This window comes from Salarias fasciatus, chromosome 7 (assembly GCF_902148845.1).
Source record: "Salarias fasciatus chromosome 7, fSalaFa1.1, whole genome shotgun sequence".
Lineage (NCBI taxonomy): Eukaryota > Metazoa > Chordata > Actinopteri > Blenniiformes > Blenniidae > Salarias > Salarias fasciatus.
The window spans coordinates 11,795,964-11,814,842 of NC_043751.1; the positions used below are offsets into that span (position 1 = coordinate 11,795,964).

The 18,879-nt window shown below is 43.3% G+C and overlaps 1 long non-coding RNA gene across 1 annotated transcript; it reads right to left on the bottom strand.

Moving 5' to 3' along the window:
* Positions 1–585: 585 nt before the first annotated feature.
* Positions 586–17,462, bottom strand: LOC115391310 (uncharacterized). Its single transcript, XR_003931760.1, has 3 exons — positions 15,774–17,462; positions 9,088–9,176; positions 586–2,548 (listed from the first exon to the last, which is right to left on the bottom strand). It is a non-coding gene; the product is annotated as an uncharacterized LOC115391310 (long non-coding RNA).
* Positions 17,463–18,879: the final 1,417 nt, after the last annotated feature.

The window sequence follows — 18,879 nt, forward strand, 5'->3', positions numbered from 1 at the left end:
TTTGTTTACAACATTTGTTTTCCACCCTCTAACAAGTCAGAATGCAATGAACTAAATATTTTGCTGTTTGACACAAGCAAGGCAAATAGGTGAAGAGATGAGAACTGAGGCAAAGTGATTTGTTCAGCATGAGACCGAAATGATGCTTACAGGTTTTTACAGCAAGAAAGGAAGCACACAGGCTTATATGAAAAAAATACATCATTGTAAAATGAACTGTATTGCTAGTGCTTTCTGCACATATAAATATAGAAATATATCAAATTTAAGCATTTGAATAATAAGCTGTATAATTAGTTTTTTTTTTTATTAATTATGAATAAAGAAACCAATACATTGTCTTTAATATTTTCATTTGTTGCAATAAATAAAAAATATAAGGAAGCTTCACGGTTTTAATAAAATTAAGGAAGAAACTACCATCTTAAATTACACGACTTCCTTTTTTCGCTTGCAGAAAAATCTTCTGCACATTATGCTGTATATAAATCAGTTGAAAGCAGCTGCTAATATAAATAGCCTCAAACATTGACACAAGTAACAAGGAATTCGTAAAAAAAAAAAAAAAACACTCGGACAGACGAACCGATTCAACATCTGATATATTTATTGGTGTTTGAAACAGAAAATACAAATCGAGCACAGAAGTGACTTTACCTGCTGGTTCTCTCTGTTGTTATGTGTGATTGTGGAGACTGGATTTCCAGGTAACCACTGTTCAGGAGTGAGAACGAGCTGCCCCCCTGTTGTCTGTGTGTTGAAGTATTGCTGCCCTTCAGGGAAGGCAGTAGGTTGTATAGTTATCTCCTGATTGGGCAAAATCACTACCCTGAAACCACACAACCTACTACCTCACCCCGTACGAACATCAGAAAGATCCAACAGGTTGGCAAACGTGGATGAGAATTCAGGAGATTAACAGTTAACAGGCCATCACACAATGTGCAGAAAATAAACACACTGAATGCTGTGTAACCAAATATGAATCAAAAGCAGCAATACAAAAAAATACAGAATTAAAAAGAAGGTAAACATTTTTTGAGGCGTTAATGGAAATCAATTTAAAGCAGTTAGAATCCAAAACAAACGCTCCCACTGAGTTTCCTCCTCAGCAGTAAACAGGCTCTTTCCAGTGTCGCGGCGTGGATCCGAACGCTCCGACAATGGCATCTGATGACATTACAGCCACTTCAGGAAAGACAGTAAGTTGTATAGTTATCTGACAGGAAGGGTATGACCCTAAAACTATACAACCTACTACCTCACCCCAAAGGACAGTCTTTTAAAACAAAAGTCCTTTCAGGTCGCTGTTCATGCAGGTAATCCGCTTTGACACACCTGACTGAATGCAAAACAGCAGCAAAGCACAAACACACAGCACTCTCCTCTGGGACGCGTCGCCTCTGCGACTGCAGCCCGAGCGTTTTCAGGACATATTATGATTACTCCGAGGTCTCCCAGGTCACTGTTCCAGCTACTGGGGGAATTCAAATGACCCAACAAGGAACATATGTCTCAAACAAATTGCAATGCCAAGAAATTTCCATATTTAAATGAAACGACTGAGTGAGTCCACGGTATATCCATACTAGTGATGAAAAACATTTGTTTCATATCATCTCTAAACACTTTGCCACTGTTATTTTACTATTAATAAACAAACAAACAAAAAGATACATATATATAAAATAATGTTCTGCTAATTATTGAGATATGTCCTACATTTGTAGAATTTGTTATAATAGCATATGCATTATAGTACTTGGCCTTCCTTGGAATTCCTTTTTCAAATTAGTGCACCTGATTTATACATTTATCTTAAAAATATGCAAAAAAAAAAAAAAAACAAAACAAAAAAACATGATGGAACTTATGCACTTTCTAAGACAACTACTGTAAAAGACTACACATAAACATACACTCAATAAGTCATATTGAGTTCTTTATAAATAATGCATGGTTCTGTAGGCCAGCAGCATTTAATAATGTATAGGCAATCCTTAAGGATGGATAAATGCCATTGAGATGATTTTTTTCTTTAGTGAAGATGATGAAATATGGATGATTTTGGTCAGCTTTCCACCACTTCCACTGCATAATTAACATGCAATGGTTTATTTTTCATACCGAATTTGAAGGTCTCAGGTGTAGAATCTTTCCGATTACTAACAGTTTGAAATTATTCACTTCAAAGAACCATCGAGAAAATTTTTTTAAAAAAAACTTCAATTATGTTGACATCGACCAACACAATAATCTGTGCTCTTTCTACTTTCTTAGCACAATTTCTGAGAGGCGACTGTTAACGTTACTGACCGGTGCTGGGAGTGGGCGAGCTGCAGCCAGCTCATATCCTGGCCCACATGTGTGGAGCAGAGGGCCGCAGCTGCTGCCTCTGCTAATGTTTCTCACCTGCTCTGCAACATGCAGCGAGGAGGAGGAGGAGGAGGAGGAGGAGGAGGAGGAGGAGGAGGAGGAGGAGGGAAGGGGGCCCGTGCATATTGCCTTCCTCCATCACGGTTTCAGCAGCATGTCAGGTAGCTTCCATCTGAAAAAAAAAAAAGAAAAGACGAGGGGAAAAAGAAAACCACGAGGGAGAAAAATCTGTTACTTCTGCAACAAAGGAAATGGAGAAACACTGACACAGCCAAACATGATGAGTTTTACATTTCAAATCTGAATGATCGTTTGCAAACACTCTGGTGACAGTTTACTTAAGATATGAAGGTTTTTGGATGGGAAAATACTGTTCTGTAATTATTTCCAGCATCCTGTATTATTTCTAGTGTCTCAAGATAGAAGCATTCATCTCGAAGAAGACATTTAGAAATAGGTTTTGGCTGCATTTACCTGAGCTTTAACAATCAATATGTGAAGGCACAACTGTACACAGACACATCAGAGAGCAGAACAGAACAGTGTGTCTTCAGCTGGGAGGCCCCATTGTGTCTGCTCAGTAGAGAGTCTGTGGCTCCCTGCATTATTCAGCGCTACCTTACTTACACCATGGCGCTGTGGATCGTGAGTGTGAGCAGGCACACACCCGAACAGAGCAACAGACACACATGGAGCGCATGAGGATTTAGCACAAAGAATATTACAACTAATACAATTTTAAGCTATGATAATAATATTATAATCAAAATGAAATAACACATTTTCTAGTGAAACTATTTGAACCTGAAATTCATTTTTTTTTTGTCTTTTTTTTATAATCAAGCTTTTGTTTGGTACAAAGATTGTAAAGGCTTAAAGCAGTGCATGTCCATGTAACAGTCTACTAAAACACATCCCCCCCTCTCATTGTGCAGTCCTGCAAAACGCTCAGCTGTGTGGGGCCCAGACTTCATAAGACAGGGTCAAGGAACACTGTCCTCACAGTATGCTGACTGGACACACAAACTAATATGGTGCATGGCTCTGGGGTCATGACCAGCAGACTGCGCGTCCAGGAAAGCTATTGCTTTCAAGTGAAGCCAGTTGCGATCATCCGGTGACAGGGAAACATTCTCACTGAAACCACTGTGTGAACCAAACTGTGCTCCACACAGTTATGCAGCTCCATCTATAAACGGCCCCTTTATTAAGAGAGTATCACCCTGAAAACTTAGCCCTCTTGGAAGTGTGCAAACTCAGCAAGCATTCCTTCGCTTGAAATCAAAGTGTCTGTAACTGATCCGCTGCTTCAGCATCACACCTCCATTAGCTCTTTAGAGTGGCGGTGGTGCAAAGTCCTGCTTTCCACACCTCGTCGTCCCGTAATGTCACACAAACACATGCTCACGGAGGAGGGCGTGGATACGGGCGTGCATAAACACACACACACATACACACATGCACTTTTAGAGAGTTTTTCTCATTTTATACAGTGTGAAAAGTCCATTTAATCCAATCACAGTTGAGTCCAAGCGCTAAGGTGTCCGTGAATCAATACCGAAGCTGAGTTCCACTGCAGTGATAGTACGGTGGAGTGCTGAAACCCTGTAACCAGAGCTCTGTGGTTGTGGTGGTCTGTGGTCAATCACTGGATGGATAATTCAGGAAAAGAAGAAAGTTTTACATGGTTTGTAACCTGACATCTTGTTATTTCTTTCAATTTGAATTCTGATTTCATAGTGTAATTGAAGGAATTTTACTTAAACGTTTTAGCAAATGCTGCACGTATGTTGTGGGATTGTAGGCAAGCCTGTTTAAAATACTGAGAAAGAATATTCCATGAAGATGGGATAAGAGTCGACATTGTGTAAATGCAGCGATGTAGGGCATTGACTTTTCAGGCATTTGCAGCACCTACTGTACATTTCGAATTTTGTCTCAGATTTCCATGTAGTCCAGATAGATATCTATCTGATTAACAGCTTCATGGAGGCCGTTGTACTTCATTTCCAGTCTTGTATAAATACATTATATTTCTGAAAGTGAAGTGGCGAAGTGGCATTATTCTCATTTTCAGTGCAGAAATTTACTGTTATGCGATTTGTTCATTGATTCATTTTTCAAACTAGTAGCATGATGGTTTAAAAAACTGTCCTCATCCTCACGTACATCCTCACGTATGTCTTCCTGAGCCTTCATGGAGGACTGAGGCATGACGAGATTTTCTGGATTCTTTATGCTCGAGCGTTGCAGCCTTACACAAACACACAGAATGTGCTCATCGATAGAGTTCACCAGTTTCCTTACACAGGGGAATGGGTGAGGAGTACCTGTTCCTCTAATCTGCACATTAGCATAAGCTACATTAGAAGTGGTGTCTGGGTGCAGACAGGAGGGATCCGGCGAGACACGGCGGAGCATTTATAAAGGGAAACATGGCTACTGTGCCCCCCGACACCACCCCCTCAGGGTAGCGCAGCAGGCATGACCCGTCTATTTATACCAGGGCCAAGGGGCAGACAGCAGCAGGAGGAAGGAGGGGGGGGGGGGGGGAGTCTGCATGGGCAGGTCCTGTTACACATGCCAGGGGGAACGGCGGGGGCAGGCCACTGGGGGATTCTGCTCAAAGTCAGACAGGTTGACCTCACTGTCACCTCCGCATGAGGCAGATACTGAACTCGCAGACCTCCAGCGAGTGTGTGTTGCAAATTTGTTGGGCGTATATAAAAGGGTGTGTAAATGTACAGTATGTACCTGGAGCTTAAGTGTGCGATGCGCCGCATTAATGCATGTGCGTGCCGAGTTTGCCGAGCGCTGATCAACATGTGTACGCACACGTGACGGAGTGCGCGCGGACTCACGCCTGGTTAAGTGTGTCTGCGTGTCAGACTGCAAGACGAACTGCCCCCACTCACCCCGGCCTCCAGCCCTCCGTCCCCCAGCAGGGCCATAAATATGCCAGGTGAAGACGGTCGGACGAGGTGGACTTGGCTAATCCCAGCGAGGCCTTGCAGCCCCATCTTTAGAGGTAAAGAAACTGACCCCAATCATTGTAATGACAGGGCGCGCAGCAGGAGTCGCCCAGACCGCTCAGCCCGGCGCTGCCAGCTGCTTCTCATCTCCATCACACACAGCGGCACGGTCACATGTGTGCAGTGGAACTCAGCTACATTTGCATGCTTCAGTACAGGAAGCTGCAGGACACGGCGGTCGACAACAACACTGCTCATTTACGTGAGGTGTCTGTTAGAACTTCACAAAGATACGTCGTAACAGAATTGCTGGGTTTTTTTTTCTGTAAAAGTGCCAAGAAATTAATGTGTTATATTTGGTGATATATAAATAAAGTTGAATTGAACTGAACAGTTTTAATCACTTTGCACTTTTATACTCTGGCTTTTCAGAACTATTATGTGCATAAAAGAAAAAAAAAGCTTGAACTGAACTAAAGAGATGATTAAACTGAGGCCACTTACCATTTTAAAGAGACATTTTTCATTATTCTTTTTACTTTTTATATTTGGCAAATGGCTGAAAAGTGAAAATTGCACTTCAGACAATCTTTGTCTTCACCACATCCATCATTTTCTTGAGCCAGAAATATAATCATGCAAAGAAACCGGCTTACAGTGCGACGCTGTCATTCTGTCTTTGGGGTGATAAGGTTAATGGTTTCTGATAAGAATGCGATCGAGGACACAGAAACGCTCAAAACCACCGAGATTATGCCCATGTCACCAAAGATTTCCAGGTGAAGTGCAAAGGAAGCAATTACGGACTTCAGATTTTGACATACTTCTCCCCCAAAGCATAATGTCAATATTAACATTAAAACATTACAATGAATATTTCCATGTGTGAAAAAAAAAAATCTAAGTCCTGGCTGTTGTGCCACCACGCTGATGGAAAAGCTCTGCCATGTGGCTGCTGGTGACCTATAAGGCCTCCATCATTAGAGGAAGTCTATAGTCTTGACACGTCTGCGTGCCCTGCTCAGCTCTGGTCCGCCCGCGGGGCCCCTTTCAGCGTGGGCAGTGCCCCATCGAGCTGCATCTGTCGCCAGCTATATTTAGAGGGTGGGACAAATACCTTTCTCCCTGGATATGAACTTCAGTTGACAGACAGCGGGCCAGAGCAGGCAGACAGGGATCTGTACAGTTTGTAACCTTGAGGAGCTCGCTACAGTACGTCCAGGCTACAGCTGGGTGTAGTCAGGCTCACTTCTGTGGTTAGCAGTCAGATCTGAAGGCAGAGGCTGTAAATACAGCGCAGTTCACCGGAGTTAGAACTGAAAGGCCTGAAATGGCTCCAAGACAGCTGCCAGCACCAGGAGTAATACACATTAATATACTCTGATAGAGAGATTTAATACATTTTCCCCAGTGGTTTACAGAAGAAGATTGAATGAATCATTTTCAAATAGCACTACATTTCTGTCTATAAGCATTTGTGTGTGTGTGTGTGTGTGTGTGTGTGACAGAACCATCAAGGCAGCCAGTGTGTGATATGTGACCATGTTGCATGGCCATCTGCTCTATATAACCATAAACAAATGCAGACAGGCCAGCTTCACAGTATCATTTCCAAGAGTTCTACGCTTGGTAAATGTATTCATGCTTTGGTCTCTGGGTAGATGCTGTAGAGATATGCCCCAGAAACAGGCCACACTTATGCAATAGCATTCATAATTCATTCCACAAACACAATATGGAGGCCACTCTGTCCCATATGCAAACACATGGCCAGATTAAGGGGTGAGTAGCCAAAGGGGACAGAGTGCATTCTGAGCTGTTAGCGGAGCCACTGACTGCCTGTCTCAATGAGAGCTTGTCTGTGACAGGCCTAAATAGGCCAGGTTTTACTGCTGGAGGCACCTCTGCTATATTTTACACCTAGTGTCTAAATCAGTTACACAGCAGCTAAGAGACACACTGATACAGTAAGAGAGCTTATACAGCATCACTGCAGGCCACGAACACCTTAACGTACCAGATATAAACTGTTTTTTTTTTTTTTTTTCATATAAATAAGATATCAATGGGTTTGGCCCTGAGGTGAAAGGAAAAATACTACCGATAATCTACTGTACTTGTACTTTCATGAGAAATACATGAGTATTTATTAAGCATGAAGCACATGGTCACCAACAATTTAGACCATTTGTTCTCCTTTAGTCATTATCTTGCTCACCAGCAATACAAATTTATAATCATTTTTTTTGATCTGCATTTCTGTAGTTGATGCATTTATTCTTAGATAAAATCAGATAAAATTCCTGCTTTATATTTGCATATGGTTAAAGTGTATACTTTCAAAAAAGGATTTTGGAGACATACATAAGCAATGTAATCAGTTTAACAATGGTTCTGCTTGTAAATAATCTCTCTTCAGTTTATGTGATTCATTAAAACAAAGACATATACAGAACATGGAGGCCAAATGCTTTATAAGAAACAACTGGCTGTGGGAAAGTGTGATAATTTCAAGTCTAATAGCGCAGATTTCATTCAGATTAAATGACACTAAGACAGAAAATCATTTATCTAATTGAAAGAACGTGCTGAAATACAGGATGATTTTGTCTGTCAGGTAGTTTTAGCAATGGGCCACAGAGAGGGAAAAACACCTTCAGCAAACTGGATCCAGTATCTGTGGTCTTGGGGTCAGATGAGATGAGGACTTTAATAACATCTGCACATGTAATCAAATGCCTGGAGCATAGCGGATTCCAGAGCCGCAGACAGCTAGTTACTGCAGCTCGAGGTTGCAGGGTGGGGTCTGGGGTTACTAAGTGCATATGTTACAGGCACTGCTGGGGTTGTTGAGGCCACAGCAGACGGCGCACGGCGCAGTACCAGGCTGGAGGCCGGTCCAAATGCGCAGGACGCAGGTTTACCGACACACACGGGCTCGGAGGAACCAGGAGCTGCGGCCTCTGCCGGCACATTCACCCCCCATGAAAAAGAGGCATTTACAGTGTCCACTCAAGGTCAGCCCTTTGAGAAGAGCTGGGAGACGTCCAGAAAGGAGGCTGTTTGTTTTTAAGTGGCCAGTCAGTAATAATTCAAGCATCTCTCTGTAAGAATAAGACGTTTGGAGCACAGTGTTTCTCCCCAAGCCAATTGTTCATCTTGGTTTCGTTTGCCCCTCAACGTAGCACCCACTTTTCCTTTCCCACTTTACTCCGTTCCTCTCATCCTGCTACCTGACTACTTTGGCAGCGATACACAAAATGGCGGCGGGGAGCTGAAAGCTGGAAGGCACAGAGTGGAAGCCATTTTCTAACAGATTGAGGACCAGGCACAGAGAGGGAAGACTTTCACTACGCTCGGTGGACAGTTAAGACCAGGCGGGAGGTGTTTTCTGTGCACGAACACTGCAGATTCTGTTTGTTTTTGTTTTGTTTTCATATTAATGTACTGCACTAATAAGCCACTGGGACCACTTGACCTTTCGAATGGGATAAAGACACAACATCCAGCTATTACTATTTCATCTAATGTATACTAACATCATGTATTAACTCCTACAGAAAGAGAGAGAGATAAAATAGGTGTAGACAAAATAGTTAGAGGCACATAATGAATGAAAACTATGCAGCATCTAATTACAGACACCATCTCATTAAACGGAATGCAAGACAATACAACAGCATTAAAATACATCATTAAATAAGAGCAGATTAAATTTGAAATACATTACAGTACTTACAATGTTGCTGCGAACGCCAGTCTGTCTGTCCATGGTTTCACTTGTTGGCTAAATTGTTAGTGCCTGCGGCTAAAACCCCGTCTTACTGCCTACAATGAGGGAGAGAGAGAGACAGAGAGAGGACAACAGGGAGTGAGAACTGTGGAGTCGAAGGGATAGACAATTCACATCCACACAAACAGAGGGAAAGAGAAAACAATAGAGAGAAGCAGAACCAGGGAGTGTGATCAGTTGGAGAGACAGCAGCAGCAGCAGCAGCAGCAGCAGCACAGGGCTGCAGGGTCTTTTCTCTGTAGCCTGTTTTACTAATAAGCTCGCCCCACAGTTTTGCCTGGCCAAGGAAACTCATTAGTGGAACATGTAACACGCCGCACCCTCTCTGCCGGCCCTTTACAACGGCCAGCTCGTACTGCTGCATCCTCACCCAACACCAACACACAAGATCCGCCGTGGCCTTGGCCTTGCCCGGTAGCACCCACTCGCTGCATACGTGCACACAATTTGGCACGCCGCATTACTGAAAGCACACAGTGTCATGTGCGTGGGTGCGGTGGCGCATCTGCGCGTACTTGCGAGGATAATAAGTGATTTTCTGCACATAAGGCACAGTATGTTTGGTTCATGCACGAGGGCGTGTGCGGGCGCCGCGCAGCGTCCGCGCGCGAGGCGACTTTTAACATGTGGCGGCGTTTCCGCATGGCGTTTCCGCCAGAACAAATATGTGGATGTGGAACGGGACACAGGAAGGTACCGGTAGTTAGTTAATCATCATTAGTAAAATCTAGAATTGCAAAAATAATAGATAAAGGTATGAGACTGCTGTCCTCCACCACGCCAAGGAGGACACTGCCAATTAAAGGCCTCCACTGGCTGCGGTGGCGGCTGCTGAAGGGTGATAATTCTGTACACGGATGCTAATTGCAGCGCGGGACATGGCCTTGCCGGGGAAGGGTCTTTTATATATTGTTTCTAACGTTTGTAATTACAGTGCAGTGCCTTGGCCCGCTGCCAGCACATGTTTATGGGCTCATGAGTAACCCAACTCCCCCAGCCCATGGAGGGAGATTCATGTCCGAGCTGTGCACTCGCTGCACTCTGTGTGTGAGTGTGGGTGTGTTGTTTGTGTGTATATACATGTTGATGACTCATGAAGCCTGGGCGAGTATGTGCAGAGGGGATAGTCTCCACTATATTAGTATATAGCCCACAGACAGCTGCAAGAACTGTAAAAAAAAAAAAAAAGACTGCCTTCTTTTTAAAGACCAGTCTTTATTACAATATATTTTCATACTGAAGTTTTGGAGTGCTCCTCTTGGAAAGGAAACTCATATTGAATTTGACCATAAATCCTATTCCTTCACCATAATGCAGGCCTGTAAGCAAGGAAACCTGAGCAGAAAGACATGGCAGCAGCGGCGTATTACACAGGAGAAGTCAAAAGTGCAGCAAAAATGAGTCAGAAAAATAAAACCTCAACAAGCACATTTCACTTCACGAGTTCAACATAATATAGCTCGGCATGGATGATCTTTACGAAAATGATGAAGTGGAGGAAAGGTGAGAGAAGGGATTTACAGTATTTTGATAGTTGGGAGAGTTGCAGGAGAGGCCTTTCAACACTTCCAATTTTACCTCCAAGTGGAACAATGTCGCTGATTCTGCACTTTTACTTTTGACTAAATTGCCTTGGCGACAGCGGAGGCCAAAAAGCTGAAGAAATATATGAGTGTTGGAGAAGAAAAGTTGAGTGGGTGCAGCTCGGTGCTATCTGGAATATCGCTTTGCCTGGCAGGTACATAAAACAAGTATCTGTTCTGACAACCTGCCGCGGACTGACGCTCACACGTGACGCCGCAGACCAGAAAGACTCTCAGAAACACATATTGACGACTCGGAGTGGTCAAACAGCAAAGAGAAGCCTCTTTCAACCTGATTTGTCACCAGGTAAGAATAAATCTACCAGTCTAAACGGTCAGTTTGAGCCAAAAACCGCCCTGGCGTAAACAAACAGGGTGAAGCACCCATGAGAAAGTCGCACAGGTCCTGTTTCAGAACGCAGGAAAAGAGGGATATGTACGGGGGAGGAAAATCTACATCATCTGTCACCCCCTGAAACTCTCCCCCAGTCCAATATTATGTCATTATGACTGCGCTTACCGTCTCTGTGGAGTTGCTGTGGTTTTGTGGATAAATTACATGTGACACTCCCAGCTGACATCCTGATTAACACAGGGGAGAATAAAATGGCCAGTACTCAGTAGTCAGCGGAGTAATGGACTAATGGCTTCCATGTATAGTGAGAGGGGTGAGGAAAAGCAGCTTTGGAGACGTGCGTGTGTGTGTGTGTGTGTGTGTGTGTGTGTGTGTGTGTATGTTTTTGGGGGCTTTTGTGCAGTGAATTTCACATTTGCGGAGTCAAAAATGCACGCACACAGCACATACACGTATCTACTGAGGTCTGTGGCTTTTTTCTTTCCCATCTTCTCTCCCCTCCACTCGTCTCAGGCCTGTTTTCTCCTGCACTGTAGTGTGAATTCTGTATGAGTGTGCCACAGCCTGTAGTGGCCACTGTAGATCCACTCATCTGCTCCTCCACATTCACAGTACATGAGGGCAACAAGGGGGGGGGGGGGGGGGGGGGCGCCAGCTTCTGCTACAAAGATCTAACTGCACTGAACTGACAAGAGATTTGAACCTGGGTTTTGAACTGACTAACAATTGCAAATTAAAAGCCCTGGAGCAGATGCTGCCGTGTTTGACATAAGTACAGTTAAAAGGAGCTGTGTAACAGGGTTTTGCAAAATTCAATGCTGGGCTGCCAAAGAGGTACAGTTCAATCCGGCTCCATTTCCTTCCAGCTTCTAAAAGCTGGCACAGTAGTGATCATTTACGCCAGTTTCATTACAAATATATTGAAAGAGCATATACAAACATATGTTGAACGTGAATAGAATTGTGAAGGATTTTATTTTATCACATTGCCCATGCTATGTACACATTCAAATCTAATAATTGTATATAATAATATATATAAGAGGTTATGAAATGACAAAAATACACATGTGTATGTTTTCTGTAAGAAAAAACATTTAAAATCATAGACTTGCAAAAAAAAAAGTTTTCAAAATAAATGTATAAATCCATGAATGCATCAGACTCAAAGGGTCACATACATGCAGCCTGGATGCTGATGTACTGTATGTCAATCCGATCACTGACAGTCTGCCAGACAGCTCAGACATACAATATAGGTCTCATTGTGTTGAGTGTCTCAGTTTAATTGTACTTACAACAACATGCTGATGGCACTTTAGTGCAGAAATAAAAGCAGCTTCATTATCATGGCAGAAAACTATATTTACAGTGAGTGCTGACTTGGCCCACGTTCACCACAGCAATCTGGGTTTCATATTAGGCAGCAGAAAAATTGGATGGAATTCACAACATCACAGCAAGCTTATAAATAAAACAAAATCACATGATCTTAAATACCAATTTACCTACTTTACAAATGAAACTGTGCATTATTGATGTGCAGTATTTGCGAGCACACAGCTCATCACATCCGAGTGCAGTATGTACACCATGAAGCCATACCACACATGACTCTCAAGTCAGAGATCACAATAACACGATAATGTTTAGGTAAATGTGAAAAAAAAATAAATAAAAATATTTCAAACATTTTGCTCACAACTATCATTGTGGCTGGTTATTGTGAAGAAATGCAGAACTAATTGATCATTGAAAATAAAACAACTGATTGACATATAAATGAGTCAATAAGTCTCACATTTTTACTCCTGCTGATGATACTATAGTTCAGATTAGATTATATACATTTTAAAACAGAACTGAATTAAACTAATTTTATATCCTCAAGATTAACTGACAAGGAAAAGTGTATTGAAAGCAAAATACACGAGGTCCAGTTTTTCTTCATGTTCAATCTGAGGCCATAAATATGAGAAAAACCTAAATTCTGGACAACTGTAAAATTAAAATTAAATATTTAAAAATATTAGTTGTACTCCAAAGATTTACAGGTAATTAAAGTAATACTTTAGTGAACTTTACATCACAAAAAAATGAATGAAAATTAAATCGACGAAGAATCTTAAAGCTAAATGTACCAGCTCATCAACAAGTGGAGGACACACACACACACACACACACACACACACACACACACACACACACACACACACACACACACACACACACACACACACACACACACACACACACACACACAGTCCAGTCAAGTATTAAAAGTATTAAAAGTATTAAAAGTATTAAACTCTTATCTTTTTTTGTTGGTTTTGTTTTGCACTTTGGTTGAGTTTCTTTTAAATTGAAAAAATTACCTCTATGCATTCTGAGATTCCCATTTCTATCTTTCTTTTGGAACTTCATACAAAACTTGCACATTTGAATTTCAGCATAATTTCCTTCATTTCAACCCTCATTAAAAATTAAACATATTGAAAGCAAGACATAATTTATTCATTTAACCACATAAAACTAATAAGAATAATAATGATAATCATAATAATAATTGTAATCATAATAACAATAATAAAAAGAGGTTTTTTATTTATTTTTTGTTAACACCACTGAGGGATTCTCTAACAGTGTAAAACTTTATGTATTTGTGTAGGTTGAGAGGCGAAAATGTATAATTGTGACTACATTAGCTATAAGGACGTTTCACTTAACTTTAAATAAAATGTATTTATGGGGAAAAAAACAGGAAAAATAAGAATTCCTCAGAAATGTTGGATTTTCTCGTTCAAGTTCATGTTCAAGTTCAAGTTCAAGTTCAAGGTCACAGTCAGGTTCAGGTTTAGGGACTTACTCCCCCAGCTGTAACCTGCAGTTTAACTTCACCCTGCTTTTTCAGCTTACCCATAAACTGCAGTTTCTTTTTCTTTCAACCTCATTCCATATCCAATAATTAAGGATTAAAGGATTACCTAATCACTCTGAACTCTGAATCAATGTAATGAACCGTTCTATTTGAACGAACTATTTCATGAAAGCTGGAAAATATCTCGTAGCAGCACCTGTGCGCTTTAGTGAAAACTATGTAAAAAGCAAGATTTTGTAACAGAATTAGATTAAAATTAGATTAAATTACAAATCGCTGATCATGTTCGTGTGTGTGTGTGTGTGTGTGTGTGTGTGTGTGTGTGTGTGTGTGTGTGTGCCTGTCGCTGCAGCAGAGCTGAAGTTTGCTCCTGAGCTCAGCATGCCTCGCTGTGGGTTGAGCCATGCTGTTGCATTGGTCAGGTATTACCAGCAGCACTTCAGCAGAGAGAGAAGATGGTGAAACGCCACACCGCCACCCTGCCATCTGCCTCTCAACATGCAACCTTCCCCTGGACTCCTGCCATCCACTGCCAGAGAGGCCTCAGGGGTGGAGTATTGTGATCCTCTGCCAGCCAAAACCATGTGTCCACAGCTAGTTAGGCAAAGCTTAAAAATCATATGAATGAACACAATCGCCACAAGTATTGAAAACCTGAGTCTTTAATTACCAAGAAGCTTTTGGGTAATATCAGCTCAACCCCTCCCAAAAAAAAAAAAAAGTATCTTTTGCAGAAACTGTGAGGAAACAGCCTTACCTATCAGAAAACTGAAGCAGGCTATGCACAAAATGCTGCAGCTAAGAAATACGGACTAATACAGAAAAGGATTTTTAAAATCAGCGATTGTGAAAAGCAAAATAATATACATATACAAATATTCCTTAATAACTGTGCAGCACACATTCGATCAATTTAAACCATTTTAATGAATTTAATCACCAAACACCTCACGAAAAGCAAAATTGCCTTTAATGCAATTCATTTGAATCAATCTTTTACTTCCTTCAACAGAAAAAAAATACATGTATCAATATAACAACAGAAACCTTTTCAGAAGTCTGTGCTCTGCTTTTCCCTAGAAAAAATATGAGATAACCCATTACTTATACAAAATCCGGTGTACACACTTCTAAAGTAGGAATACATACACCAACACACACTTCCGCATCTTATAATGAGAAAAATCATGTGTTCGTTAAGAAATACCTCGCACGGTCGTTTGATTTATTCTTCGTTTTGTCATCTTCGATATAAACTCACTATAAGTACGACCGTTAAACTTCAAATTTAAGGAAAAAAAAGCTTAACTTTTTCATAAACGAGTGAATTGAAATTTATCTCTCGGCCACGCGCGACAGAATACCAAATTGATGAAAATGATCAGAACATCACGTACTTCTCCTCACACAGTGCAGACTAATCCCGGACCGCATCACTCCCATGAAATACCTCCACAACTGTGGCCTTGCTCTCACCCACTGACAACCACGAAGGAGGATCATCTCAGTAGCAATCCAAGCGCTGTTTCTGAGCTTTTGCTTCAATCAGATCACATCAGAAATACATTTCAGGTCTCAGCGATGAAAGTTTCGCACAAATGCTCTGAAATTGTGCGTTTTTATGTGCTACCGCAATCGCTCCGGTGCTTCGTGGGGGTTTTGGGTTTGGATGTATAAATGCGCGCTCAGGTGAGAGGAAACTTTGTGTAAGAACCTCGAATGAAGGTTTATTTAGACGAACCAAAAAAGTAAACACACAAATACACTTGCGTGGAAACCGAGCGGGCAAGCGCACATCAAAACAGATATTACTCACCCTGTTTTTCGTGAGAAAAATGCGGCGAACGTCCGGCCGGGATGCGGATTTCGGCAGCCTCTCCTCGCTCTGAACCACATCTCTGTCAAGAAGAGGAGAAAGCCATAAGCTCCCTTTTTGGCGCTTCCTGCGAGACCCGGCGGTTTCCATTCGAGACTGTCCCGTCCGCAGCCTCGGCCCCGGCTCCAGCTCCGGCTCCCGGCCCGGCCTCCACCTCCGGGCTCTCTCCCTCTTTCAGACAAAGTCTGAGCCTCAAGCTTCAGGGCTGCACGGCTTGCCTGCCACCAGCTGGGTCCGGGCCTGGCGAGGCCTGAAACAATAGGAGGCCATGAGGCTGTCTGCAAGGCTCCAGCTAAGCCCGTCTGCTAGTTAACAAGTCTTTGAATGAGGAATGTTAGCAAACAGACAAACAGCATGTCTGATGCATGCAAATAGCACGACCCGTCCAGTCACAGCCTCGGCTGAACACATGAATTATTCAGCAGTCTATATGTTGCGCTCCCACGTTACGACCTCCCGAAATGCCTTCACTGGAGCAAGTGTGGCAAAGTGCTCAAACCTCCTTCCCGGCGGGCTTCGGTCACTTCATAAGTTTTTTTATACTTCACACCATCACGCGATAGCAACACGGACTGGTCGGCGGGTGGCATGGCCCGCAGGGCGACTGGTGGCATATTAGCTGCAATAACTTATAATTCCACAATTGCAAAAAAAACAAAAAACAAAAAAAAAAGAAAAAGAAAAAAAAAATGTTTCTTATCGCCTTTTTAATGTCATTTGTTTGCAGTTGGCACCTGTCCCAGAAAGAGCTCCGGCTCAGCACACCACTCAAACCCCTGTTAGGAGAGCAAGTCAGTGTTGAGAGAGACAACAGGGGTGAGCGGGAGACACTGAGAGACAGCGCAGGAGAGGACACGGAGAGGAACCCGGAGGAGAGACACAGAGGAGAGACCACCAAGGTGTGGTACTTTGCGGCGGCCGCCGGCGCTTGTCGTGGCTATTTTGTTAAAACACACGTTATGTGCTCCGATCGGACACCGGTCACATTCGCTGGTTGTCATCTGGCGTGAGCGTCCGGGACCACGAGTCCAACGCAAGCAGGTTACCCGTCGGAAATGGCGCCCTGGCACTCCAGGTAGGACGAGGCCCGACGTGTGGAGAAACATCACCTTGGCGAATTCCCGTCCGAAAAGCGTGAAACTAAATAAACACGACCGGGAGAAGCCGTCAGTGGAGGGAAAAAGAAAAAAAAAGAAAAGAAAAGAGAAAGATGTGGCATATCTTTAGAAAATGAAATTCAAAAAAATGGAGGAGACAGCAGCAAAATCCACAGTGATGCAAAAATCAATGCGCCAAAAGTACAAAAACGGCTCCTAAAAGGCAACTTGTTGCCAGGTTTTGCAGAGCTGCTGTGCAGCTAGTTGGAGGCAGAGGGTTAAAATCCAGCTAGTAGTGAGTGAAAAAAAAAAAAAAAAAAAAAAAAAAAAAAAGCTCCGGTCTTTGGAAGGGCGGGCTGTGGGGAGGCCCTGACTGTAGAAATAGCAGCAGACTTTTTTTTCTTTTTTTCCCTCGCAGAGCTTAAGTCTCCCCCTTGCGTGTGGCTGGAGCAGAAAGAGGGGAGCAGCCGAAACAGAGGGAGAGAAAAAGGAAGGGGGAGAGAGAGAGAGAGAGAGAGAGAGGACGAGAGGAGGAGACAGCGAGCGCACAGTGAAGGGGAGGAAAGCCGCGCTGATGATGAAATAGGAGGTGCAGCGGAGCGCGCGAAGCAGTCACTTTTTCATCACATGTCCAACACGGCAAGGAACTGTATTTGCACTGGGGAGCGGAGGAGGAGGAGGAGGAGGAGGAGGGAGGAAGGGGAGGAAGCAAAAGATGGGTGGGAGACAGAGGCGAGCGAGCAAGCAAGAGAGAGAGAGAGAGAGAGAGAGAGAGAGAGAGTAGGAGGGTGGAAAGCACTAAATGTGGGAGGGGTGGAGGAAGAAGAATGACACAGAAATCCACTCCTCCAGTAGTGCGCAGACGCAGTGCTCACACTCACACGCCATAGTGGGATACACTATACAGTACCGCCGCAACTATATCAACTCGTGAAAAGAAAAGCGAGCGGGCAAAAGGAGAAACGCACACAGTGTTTGAGGAAGGACGCCCCCCCCCCCCTCCTTGTTGAAGGATCCTTGAAATATGCAGCATTTCTGAGAGCTTGTTGAATTATTAACTTTATCTCTCACTGTAGTGGAGCTCTTGTCCGCTGCAAAGAACTGGAAGCACAGACCGAGAGGAACACACACACACACACACACACACACACACACACACACACACACACACACACACACACACACACTCTTGGAGTGCATTAACTCTTCGGCATGCCACACTGTGCGTGAACACACACACACGCGCGCGCGCGGAGGCTCAGATACACGCGGGGAAAAGCATAGAGAGTGTTAATTTCTGTAACATGTGGCTCAGAGAGCTCAGCCTCCTCCGTCGCCCCGGCTCTGTCGCAGAGCGAGCCAAACGCTGGAGCTGAACCCTCACAGCTATTTTGGCTCGGCGTCAAAAGGTTGATAAGCATTTTTGGGTGAGACTCCGCCGCTTTTCCTCGAGGAAAAACAGCTGCCACCAGCCGGGTATTCCACGTTCAACAGTTTGGGGGGGTGGGAGGGAGGGGGTGGGTTGGGGGCATTTTAGTGAAACCTCCAATAACAGATGCTGATTTGTCCTGTTTGAAGCGAAGAAGGAGAAAAAGAAAACATGACGGTCTGCATAGTTTGAGCAAAAAATAATAATAAAAAAAAAATTCACGCACTGATTTACATGAGCCAGAGGGGGAACTGGAGGGGGAGACCTGAACAGCAGGGCTGTTTCCACCATCTTAGATTGTATTGATCATTCTTTGCTCCCACACACACACACACACATACACACACACGCACAAACACACATACACACACACACACGCTCGCTCTCCTTCTCTCCCCTTCTGTCCCTCCCTCTCTCTTTCTGTCTGTTCTGCCACCTTCTCCGCTCGGCGATCGGCGTTTGGCTTTTTCCATTTGTGGCAGATTACTGTACGCTATTGTACAACAACTTCCTGCCTCCT